This window comes from Pezoporus wallicus, unplaced genomic scaffold, assembly GCF_028554395.1.
Source record: "Pezoporus wallicus isolate ANWC-B61680 ecotype Strahan unplaced genomic scaffold, APGP_CSIRO_Pwel_v1 contig_6354, whole genome shotgun sequence".
Lineage (NCBI taxonomy): Eukaryota > Metazoa > Chordata > Aves > Psittaciformes > Psittacidae > Pezoporus > Pezoporus wallicus.
In genome coordinates this window covers 2,899,154-2,915,139 of record NW_026638688.1, presented here as the reverse complement: position 1 = coordinate 2,915,139, position 15,986 = coordinate 2,899,154, and the positions used below count along the sequence as shown (strand labels likewise).

Here is a 15,986-nt window from a genome sequence, read left to right as displayed (position 1 = left end):
CTCCACTATTGACTTTCTTGGGACTTATGGCTCTGTTCGATTAGAAATAGCTGGGTAAAATACAGTGGTTTGTTGTAAGGTCAAGTGGAGATCTAATGAATCTTTCTGGCCTTCGATTTGGGGAAACTGTAACTGCATACGAACTCACTGGTATTAAAAATGTTCTTACCTGATTTCAAAAGGAAAAACCCTACCAGTGTTATTAGCTTCTTCATGTGCAACAGTTGTTGCTCATACATTTTTAATGTTTTAATCTGGAAAGCTCATTGACATTTTGTTTTGAAACACACGGTGCAGCTCAGCAGTGGAGTACATGTGTTCCCACAGCTGCACCATCTGGGGCAGGGAGAGGGACCAGGCTGCATGGGAGGCCGCAGAGGCTTGGAAGGCTTTCTTCAAGTGCCTGAGCTGCACCACTACCATCAACATGGTTTGTGCTGAACCAATGTCAGTGCTGTCTTGGGCTGCTCCAGCACAGCTGGGGCTCTGCTCTCTGCTCAGAAATATCAGCAGCGACAGGTTAAGGTATGATAGAAGGAAGAGATTTATGATGCAATCCTGATTCCAGTATAAAGCTTTAAAGATTTAGAGGCAAAAGGAACAGCTACAGTTATGAAAAATGTCAAGAAATGTTTCCCATTAGGGAGCAGAGGATGAATTCACCATGGCTTGTCCCAGCATGTTTGCTGTCTTACCCACGCTGTAGTGCTCCACTTCTGACATTAAAACATTCACTTTGTGTGGAGTCTGTGGACAGGAGTGAACATCTCATGCTCTGCAGCCATTAACCTGCTCTTTGTCATCCCCCCCGCTTTGGATACAAATTCTGCAGTGCTCTTGCTCCCAAAACCTTTCCAGGCATGGATTGCTGCCGTCTTGCGGTCAAGCTCTCCTCAGGCACAGACCTAGCCGAGTTTTGGCTCCAGCCTCAGTGTAGGGTAGACTTTATAGATTTCCCCTCATACTGTTACTGTAATGACTTACCCATTTCTAGCAACTAAACCTCAAATGCACCTGCATGTCACATAGCTGGCAGTGACCTTAGGGACCTCGGTTACTGCAATTGCGGGCAGCAGGCACAAAGCTCCAAGGCCAGTGCCTCTAAGTGGGAAGGAGGGAGTGTTGCAGGGGAGCCTTTAAATTCCAGAGCAAAACTATAATGAGCTGTAATCGTACCCAGAGTAACTTCACTGCTATAATTCTCAGCAGGAAAACAATTACATTGCAGCAGTCTAACCAGACAGACATGCTGTAAATACAAAACATCCTTTGGAAATATATGCTCTGTATTCTAAATATGTTTAGAATTAAGGCAAACAATTCTTTGCTAATTAGAATTCAAGGCAGACATGCCGAGGGGTTTGGCCATTTTTTTCCCTTTCTGCTTCTACTTTTTCATTTAGCATACACATATAAAGGTGCTGTGTTAGTTAATAACGGCATGCTCGGGCTGTTGTCAGAGGGATGGCAGGGGAGAACTGATCCTTGTGCTCAGTTGATGACTCTCCCCATTGCAGCTGGTTGTTTCTGTCCTCTGAGATGAAAGCTGGTGTGAAAAGGGGATTTGGGGTAGGTTTTGGCACCGGAGAGGACAGCAGGACTGCTGATGCACAAAGCCAGATCTGCTGCTGGTGCTTCAGAGACGCGGCAGCTCGGCTGAGCTCGAAGGCTACAGCTGATGCAGTACCCTCAGTGTGTGCTGGTCACTAGGGGGGAATAGAGGACCGCAGTGTGGGTCATTGGCATGCTTCTTGTGAAAGCGGCAAGTGCTCCAGGGTCTGTCTGCCTGAAATCCTGCTGCTTCTGCTACAGCAGAAACCTGGGGAAGCAGCTGGATACAGAACGGAAAGGATATGTTGCTTTCTTTTTTCATACCTTTATTTGGTGGAGGAGACCCTGGTTTGGGGCGTGTTGCCTTTCCTTTCCCCCATACAATCAGGATTTGGCAGGTTGTCATTTTAAGTGGTGAGATGCTGACTTTCCAGGGGGTATTTAAATTGCTAGGCTTGAAATACGTTTCTGAACTCTGTTCAGAGACGCTAGAACATATGTAAGTGCAGTGTTTTAGGAGCTTCATTCATCTTTTGAGGGGTTTCATGCAGCGTCTGTCCCTAAGCTGCTCAAAGAAGAAAACTGTAGCTCTTTGCTGCTGCCTAGTGCAGCCCCTCTTGGACAAGGGGAACCATGCAGGCTGGGAGAGTTTCTTAGTTTCTACCATCCCTTGTCCAGTTTGACAGAAGGAGAGAGGTGGGAAAAGAAGAACGAAACAAACAAAAATAAGGCTACAAAAAAAAGTGTTTGGACATCTACAGAGTTCTCTGGGAACAGAGGTATCACCTTTATATATGTATTTAAATCATTCTCCTGCAATAAATTCAATCTGATGGTTTTATAAACCTACAAGAAGTTTTTCATTATCCATTGAATACTTAAGCTGGTTTTCTGTGGGGGAAGATAGAAGTTTATGTGGTTATATCAGTCAGGGTATGGCTTCATCCGTTGCAGTGCCTAATGCTGATTCTGGCCATGACTGCTGAAATTCTAGCATCTTCTGTAAGCCTCCATGCTCTTCTCACTGGTGTTAGTGGATGCTTTACCATTGTCTTTAATAAGAGTGATTATGTTGTAGAATTTAAGGACAGTAGGGTGAGCTGAGGTTGAGTAGGATAAGTACCGGTACCCATCACAAATGGAAGTACTGCCCAAGGCAGAAGATCAGGAGAATGCCTTTCCTTAAAGACAGAAATAACCAAAATTTCACATTTTGGAAAAAAAAAAAAAGAAAAAGAGAGAGAAAGGAAATGAATAAAAAAGAGATCTTCCAGAGGTCACAAAGCCAAACTTAGCAGCTCTTTACTGCAGCTCTCAGAACTTTACAAGTGCAGCCCATAACGATGAAATGCATGGCTTGGGGGGAAAGCTAAATCAGGCTCCTAGCACAGACCAAAAGGTTGTTCTACAAATATGTTTGTCACTGCAAGCAATGGCTGTGAAGCCAACAAAGAGGAGTACAGCTAATGTTTAACTGCCACTGTACAGCCACTAAGGTACTTCTGCCTCTTGCCTGGAAGCTTATATACGGAACAGGTTTCTCTTCTCTTTGCTAGCATGTTATAAACATCAGTTTCCCACACATATGCCCCTTTTCCACACTGCGTCTTTCTTACTGTGGGAGTAGGGAAGACAGTTTCAGGATGGAGCTCTAGATTTATAATCACTGAATTCCCATTCATGTTTTCAGTGAAAACACTAGTTTGCATGCATTAGAGCAGCAGCTTGCAAGAGTATAATCACATTGTTTGTGTGTAAAAGTGCAGATATGTATATACACAGGTATACATGCCACAGATGCAAGCAAGCATCATTCTACTGTACCTCTTTAGAGCTTTTGGTCTGAAGAGAACATGGATTTTCCTGCACATTTGTCTTCTTTACACTGTCCTGTAAAGACAGTGCACTGATTTGATTTGCTTAGAGTAACAGGAAGACGCAAGCAACACATAGGGTATGAAGGAAAATAAGCAATTGTCTTTATGTTTTGTCTATATATATACCATTAGCTTCACACCAAACATGACTCACTGGCAGCAGGTGTCCTGCTGTTATGTTAGGCAGTTTAGTAATGACTCAGAGGGGGCTGCTCTCCCTATATGGCATCCCCCAGGGAAGCTAAAAATAGTTCAGAGACTTCCAGCAAAGTAAAAGTATTTGTGGGCTTTGAACGAAGTCTGCTTCTGAAGGTAAGAATCAGAGCTGAGCTGTTTAATCTGCCAGTCCTCCTTCTTGATTTCTTGTTTTTTTCCTCTATGAAGCTTGCCTTGGCAGTTGATCGGCAAATGTTATCTGGCACAAGGCTGGGAGTTTGGAATTAAAAGCAGTTGCTTTCTGCGTTTGTGGAAACAGGGTGGGGATTGACCAGTTAAAAGAAATCAGTGTAGCAGAGAGCATTTGCAGCTGAGGCAGAGACAACAGAGGAATGTGTCTCAGTCAGAAACAGTTGCTTTTTTCTTTTTTCCTTTTTTTTTTTTTCCTTTCTCAGTTGCTGGAGAATCTGAACCGCATATGAGCAATCACAGCATGTGACTCTGCTCTGAGTAGCAGGAAAGCTATTGCTGGCAGTTACACCCACCATGAAACAAGTCCAGTAAGCAAAGTACTCTGCAAAGTTATTGTGGCAGCAGAATATGAAAACAGAGGGACTGTTTGTATTTCTGAGATATGTGCAAATTGGGGTGCTACGTGTGCTCCATGGAAGTGTGGCTAGGGGGACTTTCCAGCCTTGCTGGTAAATATCTGTATATCAAACACACTGATAGGCAGACTACTGCCTACAAGAAACATATACTGTTTCAGATGAAACCTGTGCAGAATAATTACATATATGTGTGTGTATCTGTGTGCATTCACATATGCATGTATGCAGGGAGGCTGCGAGTTGCTGGGCTGTAGACAAGCCCCCCAAGCCTTGCATTGAGGCAAGTTCCTATATGGATTTGCACTGCACAGAAATGGAGATGTAAGGGCTGAGTCGCACTTCTGACAAATGAGATACAAGGGCTGCTCGTTACACCAGAATAACCTCACGGGCCATGATGGATTTCCTCTGATTTGTCAAGTGGCACCACCAATATTGATAACAAGTGACTTTGGTGTTGTGGAAACCATATAAAAATCTGACAGCCTCGCACAGGGAATCTCTGATGACAGCAGTGTGTGTAGTACACCTGCATGGGCCTCTTCACCGAAAGCCGCCACCCCTGACTCTGAGCCCTAGGGGATAAGGAATTTCTATGTGTGTCCCCTTCTCTGCCCTCCTTTAGTGCCAGTTTTGGCAAATGAGTTCCAGAGGGGTGAGCATGTCCGGGGGCCTGGCTGTGGAGGTGATGCAAGTGTGTGATCATTGCAGGGCTCCCACTGCGTGAGCTCCAGCTATAGGTGTTGGAGCCCATCAGTGGCATGCCTTGGATACCTGGGCTGCTCCTTGAATTGGTATCAATCCCCAGCTGGGCCAGTAACTCCCTCAGCTGGAATGGGGAAGGAAGGTGACCAGCAAAACAGCACAAGCTGTCTAATTTTAGCTCCCTGCTGTTGGGCCAGCTTCTGCTAACAACAGTGTCAATGACAAAACCAACATTAATTTGAGTGGGAAAAGGACTGAACCCAAATTAATATATGCTGGCCTGTGTAATTATCTTTATTGGCTGATGGGGAAGGAAGACCTTACTCACTCAATGCATTTCTATGGCTGCCTGGCTGTGCTCCAGCGATGTACCAGCCTGTGAACAGACGGGCTGGAAGAGGGGGACGGGAGTGCTATATCCCTTCATGAGGGGCAGTAATTCACTGTCATCCCCAAATGATTAAATCCTGCTTATTTCAAACAGGCAGGTAATGGAGAAACTCCCACAAATATGGTGGGTAGGATTTAGCTCCAGGTGCTTGTGGAAAACTTTCCCTATTGAGTCCAAAGTTCAATATCCTAATCCCTGTGAATGGCCATAGAGGAGAGCATGTTGATTTTAGCAGGTGTTAAACACTGCCTTTCTAGACTGGTAAAAAGAGTGAAGATTGAAGAAAATGGCAATATACTCAGGAGCACAAGGTGACAGGTCAGCTTCGCTAAGTGCTAGGGATGGACACAGACTAAAGAGAAATCCTATTTGGCAGCACAGAGAATCTGCTGGGCTTGGCAGCCTGAAGCCTACTCTACGATAATTGTTTTCTTCTTCAGTAAACCAATGTATTGATTAGGATAAGCAAAAAGGATCAGTCCCTATGGAGCTCTGCAAGGCACTTTACCACTTTGCTTAGTTCAGATGGTCATGGTTGATAATTCCCGTGTTTTTCCTCTGCTGAGGAATTTAGGGGTTTTTCCTCTTTCTGAAAACAAATTGCCACATGTGATTTCATACGCTCACACTTACATATTTGTGGGGAGTCCCAAAATCTAATTTCCATTGTGCCAACTCCTGTTTAGCACAGACTTAATTTTGCAACTTTTAAATAATTTCTCATGACAAAACAATATTGTGGGATATTGAAACAAAGCAGACACTTTAATAGAAGCATGCTGAAAGCATTCTGCCAGGAAGCACACACCAGTGTTATCTTAGTGATAGCTCAATGACTGGTTAAAGCAGTGCAGGTCCAAGATGGCATAGAGATGTGGAGTTGTTCCTGACCCTTGTGTGGATTCTCCAATGCTCTTGAATCTCCCTTTTTTACTATGAGGCAGTACACAGATAATCTGCAATTGAGAGGATTCTCTAGCTTGTTTTCTGCTCTTAATAATAATCCATGGCAAGGATATCAAGATGCAAACCATGCCGGGCAAGCTAATAGGAAAGAGGCCACCATCAGTAGATGCTGTCAGTAATCTTCCTGCAAAGACTATAGTGATTCTTTGGGCTGGTCTTCTTTAGCTGGCCATCTGCTTTGCATTCCCTGGTGGTGCTTCAGTTTGGATCTCCGGTTTGTTTGTCATTTCAGTCTCCCACTTTATTATTTCCAGAGCCAAGTGAACCGCTGCCAACACCAATGCAGTGAGATTGCATTGTGAGCTTTGCGACATGGTATACTTTCCTCTTTATCTTGAAGCCTCAGCTCCTGGAATTAGTTGATTTTGTTAGAATCCCAGCATTCATTTAAAAGGAAAAAAATAAGTAGATCTCTGCTCCTCATGAACTAAGGAAAAAGCTTGAAAAAGAGGGATTCCTGCAGACTTAGCAATCACAAGCCAAATAAAAAGAGGCTTTTTTTTTTTCTCCCCCCCCCCCCCATCCCAACATCAGGCTGTTTTACAGACAATCTTCCTATTTCTGAGTCTCTCCCAGTTTTTGAGTGCTGGGTGCTGGCAAACCTGAGCGGCAGCTGTTCATTTCTAAAGGCAGGGAAAATAAGTAGTCATCTCTAACAGGAAAAGTTACTTTATATTTGCCTGGGTTGCCTTCCTCTCTGCCCCTGCAGTGCACTCCTGCCTGTGGTCAGCACGGCATTGGGAGCCCATTGCAGTAGCTCAGAGAGCAGCTCACATCCCACTAAGTCCCAGTGAGAAACGGGAGGGCAAGATGTTGTGTTACCAGAACTGTGATTCCCTTGAGGTCAGGAACGGCAGCTGCTGCTGTCACTAACCCATAACTTTAAATAATCTTAGCTATGGATGTATGGCATTTCTGTGCTCATGGCTCATCTGAAATGTCATTAGGGCTTGCCCAGTTCTGGGGTGGAGGCTGTCACTCTTTTCCCAGCGTGGGGATGTATTTGTGATGCAATTACTAGAGCTATGAAGGGCCCATCATTTCTGTATCAGTTTGCCTAGAATACTCTTTTCTTACTTTGATTTTTCTGTGGGAAAAGAGATGACGCTTAAGACTGATTTTAACAAAATATGTTTGTTGGTCTGGATTTTTCATCACTCTGGGCTGGGGCCTTAGGGAAACATATTTGCTTTTATTGCTTTTTTCTGGTAACTAAATGGAATTAGCATTCCCTGCCATTGCTGGCCAACTGGATCCAGTGCAAGTCAGTGCAAACGAAGGACAACAACTGTCATGAATCTGCAGCAGGAAAGTATTAAAAATTAAAAGAACAACAAAAAAGAACATGAACAGCCACAGGTCACATTTGTTGCTGGCCTGACGATGGAACTGATGATGCTTGATACTTCCCAGTTTTGCTGATGTGGTTTTATTTTCTTTTGGTCTGTCACATTTCTTCAGTACTTTCACTGTTATTTGTAGCTGGAGATGACAGGAACACAAACATTTTCCGTGTAACCTACAGCACGTGGAAGGAGTGCGTTGTACAGAGGCACCTGGATAGGGCATTCATTCATGCCCTTTCCACATACTGTTAAAAAGCACTCGCTGTCATTCACAGGCTTTTTAGATGGGCAAGAAAACCACCAGGCCTTCAAACTTTGTGATGCTGACGTGGAAGAAAGAAATGTCTTTCTAGTTAATTAGGGTTTTTTTTTATACTTAATTTTATCTGGTGCTGTTCTATTGATACTGAGGTTCCCTGGCACAGTAGCAACTCATCAGTCACAGAGTATCAAGAGTTAGTTGGGGACTTCTAAACTTCTGTAAGAATTCTGCCAACAATTAACTTTATAGTCCTGTAGTAGCAACTCAATGAAATTGACAGAAGCAGCCCCTCTGATTTGTGTATCCATGCTTCTGTTGTCATTGCTCCGCAGGTCATCTGTAGTCATTCTTCTTCCTCAGAAAAGTCCTTAACCTGGAAAGAGGGAAGAAGATGTGAAACAGGAGAACATCTTCAGCTTAGGTTTTGTTTTTCAACTGTGCCCCTCGTTTAACGCTATTTAGTTGGGAACTGATTTTACAAATCTCCATGAACCAAACCTGGCATTTCACTGGAATTTTAAGGGAAGCAAGGAGTCTGGGCTCACAGAGAGGAGGGAAGAGCAGCAAGTGGGCATGTGATGGAGAAGTTCTTCATGAATACAAGTATGAGCTGTCCTGGTAACCAGTAGCTACTGAGTATATTGAAAATTCTTTCAGTTTTCTACCTTGATTCTTAGCTCAGGAATAAAATGTGTAGGGAAAGCACTCATTGCCATCTGGTAAAACCAAAGCATTTGCATATAGTGGCAAAACAACCAACTTTTTAAGGTAGAAAAAACATTTCCACTGATCTGATTCCCAACACATGAAACTCAAAGCGAAAATGAGCTGTCTTGCTGCTGAAGCCTTTGTGCCCCACGCAGGGTAGCTAAGTACCAGGATGATGCTTGGCAGGTTGGGCACTCAGGGGCCAAATGGACCAAAAGGATGGAGTCTTGAGGGTGTCAGTGGAGCCAAAAGCAGGGGGAGCTGCTCAGGGTGAAATGAACACTAAACCTTGCTTCCTTTATTTTTATTGGATCCTTTGGAAAAACCACACTGATTTATCTTGAGGGCAGCAGGGAAGGATGTCCTGGAAGTGCTGTCCTGTGCCAGCTGTGCTCGGGTCTGCTCGGATCCCAGAGGGTGCGTGTGCTGCACATTGAGGCTACTGCGGGCTGTTTTCCCCGGGGCCACCTTCTTGGAGAAAAGGGACACTCGGCAGCTGGACGCAGTCTCCTTTGCTAAAAGGCTTCGGTAGGGAGATGGATGGGGAAAATGGGGAGGAGAAAAAACATACAAAAAGGAGGAAGGGAGAAGAAATGTGGGGAAAACGGGGAGATCGTGAGAGAAGGGAGGCGCTGAATAAGGGGATGGGAAAATGTGAGGAATGGCGAGAAGAAGAGAAATGAGGAAAAGGGGGGAGAAAGAAGAAAAGTGGGTGAAAGCAAAAAGGCATTGAGGGAAAGAAACCCCAAAAGACGTGGGGAGCGCGAAGCCGCTCCCGCTGCGATCACCCGGGGCCGGTGCGGCGGGGCCGGGCGGGGCGGGATGGGGCGGGCACAGCCGGTCCCAATCCCGCCCCCTTTCCCCTCCCTGCCGTTCCCCCCCACCCGGCGGGGCCGGGGCGCCGCGGCCGCGTGTCGGTGTCGGGGGCGGCGCGGCTCTGCGATGCGGCGTGAGGCAGCGCCGCGCCCCCGCTGCCGGAGGAGCCGCTCTGCCGCCGGCCCCGCGCTCCCGCCGGCAATGATCTCCTGAGGGGCCGCGCCCGCCCCGCCGCACGGGTGAGTGCCGCGGCTCGCCCGGCGCCGCTCCCGCACTTGGCGGAGTTTCGGGGTCCGAGAGGCGCTGCCCTCCGCGGGGGAGCCGCGGCCCTTCGGGGTGGCTCCGGGTGTGCGTTCCCGATGCGGAAAGTGGCTCTGTGCAGCGGGAGGACCCTGCCCCGCGCTCCGGATGGCTCGTCCGAGCTTTGCCCGGAGGGATGCGCGGTGTATGGTGGTGGTGGTGGTGGTGGGGGGGTGATGGGGCTCCCGCGGGGAAGGGACTTGTGGAAGTGACCCGGGGGTGCGCGGCAGGAGCGGGCTGGCGGGCTGAGTGTTCAGAGAGTGCTGTGGAGAGAGGATTCGGCGCTTCGGGAGCAGCCGGTGAACGCAGGCAGAGATGTGGCTGAATCGGGGAGAAAACGCGGTACGAGCATCCGGCTGGGCGGTGGGGTCACCGGGCGGGTACCGAGGGGACAGCCAACAGGTGCCTGGGGAGTCTCCCTGGCTCGGCCGTTGCCGTCATTGCTCCGGGAGGTGCGAACTTCAGGATACGAGAGGCTGCCCGCATGGGAGGGTAAAGCCCAGGTGTGCCCTGCATTGATTACTGGGTTGTGTTTTTTTTTCCGGCTGGGAAAATGTATCCGGTAACAAAAACTTTCTAAGAGCAGTAATGGATTCTCAACGCGGAGCTCCTTTCCCGAAGTGTTACGGAATTTTCACAGGCTTGTTTGTTGTATTGACAGCACATGTAATGTTCTGGTGGTCGTCTCGGGGAGTAGCTAATACTACAGCAGATAGGGTTTGGTCTGCCAGCAGTAAGAATGTTCATTGAACTGCCTTTGCTTTAGCGTTTGTAAATTTCATGTATAATGCATACAAAGCAAAAAAATCAGCTAGAAATATACATCAACCTATGAAAAGGTATGAAGCCCGTGGCCGCAAGTACTTCTTGTTAAGTCAACTTTCAAAGCAGCTTCTCTCTAGACAGCAGTTCTCATTTTTCAAGGGGAGAGAGGATGGGTGAAATTGAATTGTCCAAATTAAGTCAAAATGAATCGCTTAATATTCAGAGGGGTTGATAAATGAACCATTAAATCAACACTTCCATAGTGTCTCATTGGAAAGGAAAATGAACAACCCTCAGTTGTGTGCTGGGCAGAACAGGTCAGCTGGCGCCGTTCCGGCATCAGCGTGCTGAACGGAGTCCTCCTGCTGCCGATGGGTGTATTTTGCTCCGTGACATTACACGGGGATGGGAGCAAGCTCTCCTGCTCTGTGCAGTGAGGAGTAGCCTCTGCTATAAGTAACCATAATTGTCCCAGTTTCCTCTCAAAGGAGAGAAATCCTGGTTATGGTTATTAACATAATTCCATTGATTTCTCATGTTGATGTGTATCTGTTGAGAATCTGCTCCTGTATTTCGGAATACTTTTTCCAATTTTTTTTTTTTTTTCCCTGAGGAAGAGCTATATTTTTGAATGCTAGTTTGAGGAAAAAAAAAATATACTGATAAATGGGGAAATGAGAGTCATCATTTTGAAACAAGCCAGATGAGGTGCCTTATAGTAAAATCCCTTTTGAGAGCAGAACCTCTCAGTAATACAGTACGTGAGCTCTGCTTGTGAACCCTCTAATTAGCATAGGTACAGCTCTTGCAGTATTCTGGAAAACTACCTTTGTCTTTGCCCCTTGAAGTCTTTGAAATACTTGTGCTGGAGTGGTGTGAGAACAACTGAGGATGTTGACTTTATCCTTATTGTGCCTTCTGGAAACTTCCAACACTTTGAAGCATTGTGGATCACATGCCCCTGATGTTTTTCATTTGCACCTTTTTGCTTTTGCAGTAACGTAGCAAGTTTTGCTGAAAGCTGTTAAAGCTTCAGGAGCGACAGCTCTTTTGTTTTTTGCATTCAAACTGAGTGTTACAAAGAGGAAATTATGGTGAGACTTGTATTTCTTAAATGCTCAGAGAAACAGATTATTCAGGCTCCAGCTGAAGGTGGGACTGTAAATCGACTCATGACTTGAGAAAGCTTCTTGCCTACATTTCATTCAGCCAATAGAATCTGTATGAAACCTTTAGACAGGCAGGGCCATTTATTCAGCTGTTTATAATTATATATAGAACTATGTTACATAAGGAGATCTGTTGCTCTTTATTTAAGGTGATGTGTGTGGACGCAATGTTTGTGTGTGTGGATCCCCCAGGTAATGGGTTATTAGGTGGGTGCATCAGAAGTTGTTTGAATGCATTGGGAGTTTTATGTCATGTATGATGAAGCAGATGGACACGTAGGTGTGCTTCCCTCATGGGAGAGGAGGTTGTGGATCTGGAAATGCCTTTAGATAGTGTCTGATGGTGGTGTGCATTCTCCAAGTGTTTTGCTGTTCTTAAGGGCCAGGGTAGCTGTGGGTGGTTTTGGGTACCAGCAGTGCCTGTTTAGACTAGCCTTTGCTTGCTTCTAATCATCCTCAAGAATAAAAGAAGTAAAAATGTTTCTCTGAAAACCTCCCATGCCTCATAAGGTTACCCTGCTGCTTCTATTTCCTCACTTTCTATTTTTCTTTGAAATCATAATGCATTTCTTTAGTCCTTTTGATAAAGACTTGAACTCGGGCTTGCTGGGAAGTGGTCACTATTCTGAGAAAGTGCTGGTATCTTATTGACTTATTTTGGGAATGATGGAAAAAAGTATAAAAGATTCACTTGCATTGATTAAAGCCTCCAGGGCAATCTTCTAACACTGCAGTTCTCTAGGTGAAAAATTAACTTTCTTCTTTGTCTACTCCTGCTTTTATTTCATTTGTGAGAATCCCAGGCGCTGTTATCAATTTACATCAAGTCTTTTAGGTGTGCTTGAAGTGGGAAGTAGCTTAGTCTAAAAGCTCACCCATACGATCACCCTTGGAGTCCATTTGTCTCCAGCCACCAGCAGATACACCTCGATGCCATTGGCCCCCCCCCGAACAGTAACAGAGGCAGGATTTGTGCCAGCCCATAGTCCCTCACCCGGGAAATGTTTCCTGAGTGATTGTATAAAAAATAATTAACAGCTACCTTGATGCTTTTCCGGAGGTTTTGGCAAGATAGCACTTTAGCTGCAGCTTAATGACGAACTTTGATTTATGAGGTAGCTGAAAGTGTTTCAATTTTTGGATATGGAGTGGAAGTGCAAGAGCTTTCTGCATTTCACCTGCAGCTTTCCAGCACGACGTGCAGCTAACAGCTTGTCTCTCATTGATTTTAATAAGAGATTTTTGCTGAATATGCCTGGAGTAGTTTGAAAACATATTGTTACTTTTTTTTTCTTGGGCAGTATGTTACTAAACACGGTAAAGAATTTTGCAATGCCTTTTGAAATAACTTTATACAAGTATAATTCATGTATCAGTGCATTTTCCCTGTGAATTCTGTGCTTTCTTTCCCTCTCAGCCATGCTCAATAGCAGTTCACCTGGATGTGGCTTCTATCTGATTTGTTTTGAAATGGTTCAGAAGTATCCCCTTGACATTGCTAGCCAACAGATCACACTTAAAATCTTACCATTCTGGTGTCAAGCCTTTTCCTATTTTATTTCTCTCACCTGCACCTTGATTTTTGACATATTTTTAGCTGCTATTCTGTTGAATTTGAGTACAGGCAGTGAAAATGGATTTGTTGGGGTGTTTTTTTTGTGGGGTTTATTTTCTCCTTTGAGAAATGGAGGATTTGGCTTTTCACTGGAGATGGAGCACTAGAGTGATTATCTCCTTCCCTTCTTAGTAAGGAGGGATTCTGGTACCTCCTAGGAGGTCAAAGCTTTATGAAATCTCAGCATCACCACTCAGTTTAGCCAGAGAATCTGATACAGACACTGGGGTTGTATTGTTGTTTTTTTTTTTGGTAAGGTAATGATGGCTTTAAGAATCTGGTATTGCACAGAAACCTCCCTGAATCTAATGTGTAGGAAAGTGGTAAACTTGTAGCACCGGATTATGGTAATATTCCTGTTATGGCCCCTTTTTAGTCCCAAGGGAATGGTAGGGTTTGTCAGGTTGGAGAGCTACCATGAGTGCAGAAGAGCAGTTCTGGGACCATGTCCAGGGAGATGGCCGCTGCTGGGATGAGCTAAGATGTGCTAGGATCACCCCAGCACCTGGAATATTGGTGTAGTGTTTTTATCCATGCCTTGTATGGAAGACATGAACAGGCTCATTTCTTCTTTGGAAGCATGGCAGCTAGGCTAACCATTAAGTTAAAATCTCTCCTGCCTCCTCTGGAGGTTTGCCTGGTTTGTAGCTGTCATTGGCCATCGGCTGCTGTACTGGTTTTGATGCATGAGCAGGTACTTGTGCCATAGGAGCTTGTGCCAGCCCCGGTACAGCTCTGCATACCTGTGCTCAGCCCTGAGTTCTGCCACGGTGGGTGGGAACTACAGCCTGGCTTTTGATAGTCATTAATGTGCAGCTGAGCAGATCTCCATGCCTGGTTTTCCCCCTTTTTTTTTCTCGTGCTAGCCTGAGAAATAACGTTTGTTTCTTGCAGTAGTGCTGCGACTGAAAGGCTTCTTGCTGCAAGGCCGCTCCGTTATTCTCTGTAGTGCTTGGATTGCTCAGCAGAGGGAGAGCAGACCGTGTTCGCACAAGGCACCCAAAAATGCCAGCAGACACATCGCTCCGGCTGACTGTGAGGAAAGGAGTCCCAAAGCTACCTTCTCGCTGGGTTTTTTTTATCTCTTCCCTTCTTGTTTTGAAGCTCAGAGCCAAGCTGTGATTTTTCACCTCTTGATCAAAAATAGCTGCCTCAGTCTGTAGGTTAATGGACTATTTCAGGTGTCAGAGCAGGATAGAAAAGATGTGTCCAAATCCAAGAAGCAGAAAAATCTTGTGAATCCAACTCCTTTCTAAATATTCAGCAGCTAAATATTTAGGAAGAAATGCTGGAAGTTGGCCTGTAGTGACCGAGGCTTTACAGCATAGCCAGAGATAAACAAAAGAAGACAAATCCAAAGCCATACCCCTTGAAGTAGTTAAAATTCAAGCAGCAAGCAGTCCACGTGACTCATCTTCAGGCCAGATCTTTAGCTATCGTAAATCAGAGCAGCTCCGTTGGCTTTCCCGGCCCTGTGCCAGTTGTGTCACTCGCTGGAGGGCTGGCCTGCTATTTTTTGGGGGGAGGAAAGTTGGAGCAAAAGATTGTCACTGAGGTTGTTATTTAATTTGATATATTTTTTTTGAAGGTGAGAATGGTATTTGGTTAAAGAGTAAAATCTGTGCTCAGGCAAACAGGCAGTATGGTTCAGTAGAGGTTTGCTCCCCTGTAGCATACTGTGAGGAAACCCAGGAGAGTTAGACATCTGTTTTGTTTAGTCAGAGATGTCAGTTTAATGTGGTAAGAAAACAGCTGTTGAAACACTGCTAGATAAAAGCAAGATGATAAGCATGAAGGGGGAAAAAAATGATGGGAAGTTGCTGCAATTAGATTGAATAAGGCAGTGTTGTGGAGACCTGGCTCATTCCCCATCTGTCACTGGCCTGCTGGGTGCTGGGGTTGGCTTCAGGGCTGTGTTCTTCAGAGCAGGGAGTATTGGTGCTTTTACACCACTTAAGTCAATGAGGTACCAGTTGTGGAGGCTTTCAGTAGGTAGAACAGATTAAGCTGCTCACCCTGGTAGCAGGAGGCAGTTTGAGCGGGGCTCTAAGCACTGCCATGCTTGATCAGAGAGCATGACCCAGCTCTGCACTGGACGCTTTCTTAAATAAATGGAAGTGTTCTTTTAAAGCACAAGCCAAGAGTCTGCAGAGGATGACGGTGAGCGTCTTTTAACACTCCTTTAGACAGGGAAGTGTGCCCACCTGGCAGATGTGGAAATGTACTGCTTGGAAAGCTAAAGGAGCATTGTTTGGAGGTGCCTGTGAGCAGGGACGGGGGGTAGTCATCTGCCCAGGGAAGGCTCTCCCATCTTCTGTTCTGGCTTATAAAAACAAATTCAAACCAGAGCCATCTTTGGGTTTGCTTTCAAATTCTTACCTGCGCAGCCAGTTAGGAAGGGTCTGCGTTTCCACTCACATCAGAGGCTGATCTCCATCCTTGCTTCCAGCCCAGCTCTCCCTGGTTCTTTCCATGCAACAAGCTGCCTGTATTGCCTTCACGTCTCTGCGATGCTCTGTGAGGAGCAGGCTGTGAGGGCAATGGTGTCTAGCCGATGCTGTTAACAGCAGGAGAAACACCTCTCTCCTGAGGAGAGTTCATCTCTGCTGGATAATGAGCTCTGTTTCGCTCAGGACTGAATTGCTGCTGTATGGATCAGAGCAGAGCACAAATGAGGATGCAGCACCGGGCACTTCCTACTGCCTTTCTTATACATAGCAAACAGCTAATTAAATGAGAGCTCTTTTG

General features: G+C 45.6%; 1 protein-coding gene across 7 annotated transcripts in view; it reads left to right on the top strand.

Annotated features, from left to right (window-relative positions):
* Positions 1 to 3,682: 3,682 nt before the first annotated feature.
* Positions 3,683 to 15,986, top strand: part of SGCD (sarcoglycan delta) — a 325,796-nt gene continuing 313,492 nt past the window's right edge. For 3 of the 7 annotated variants that reach the window (XM_057411988.1, XM_057411979.1, XM_057411981.1), the window contains exon 1: positions 9,472 to 9,628. The gene's annotated coding sequence lies outside the window, so the exon portion shown is untranslated. Of the gene's footprint in view, positions 3,741 to 9,471; positions 9,629 to 15,986 lie in introns of those variants that run through there. The other 4 variants (XM_057411983.1, XM_057411980.1, XM_057411982.1 and 1 more) reach the window with 4 other exon arrangements.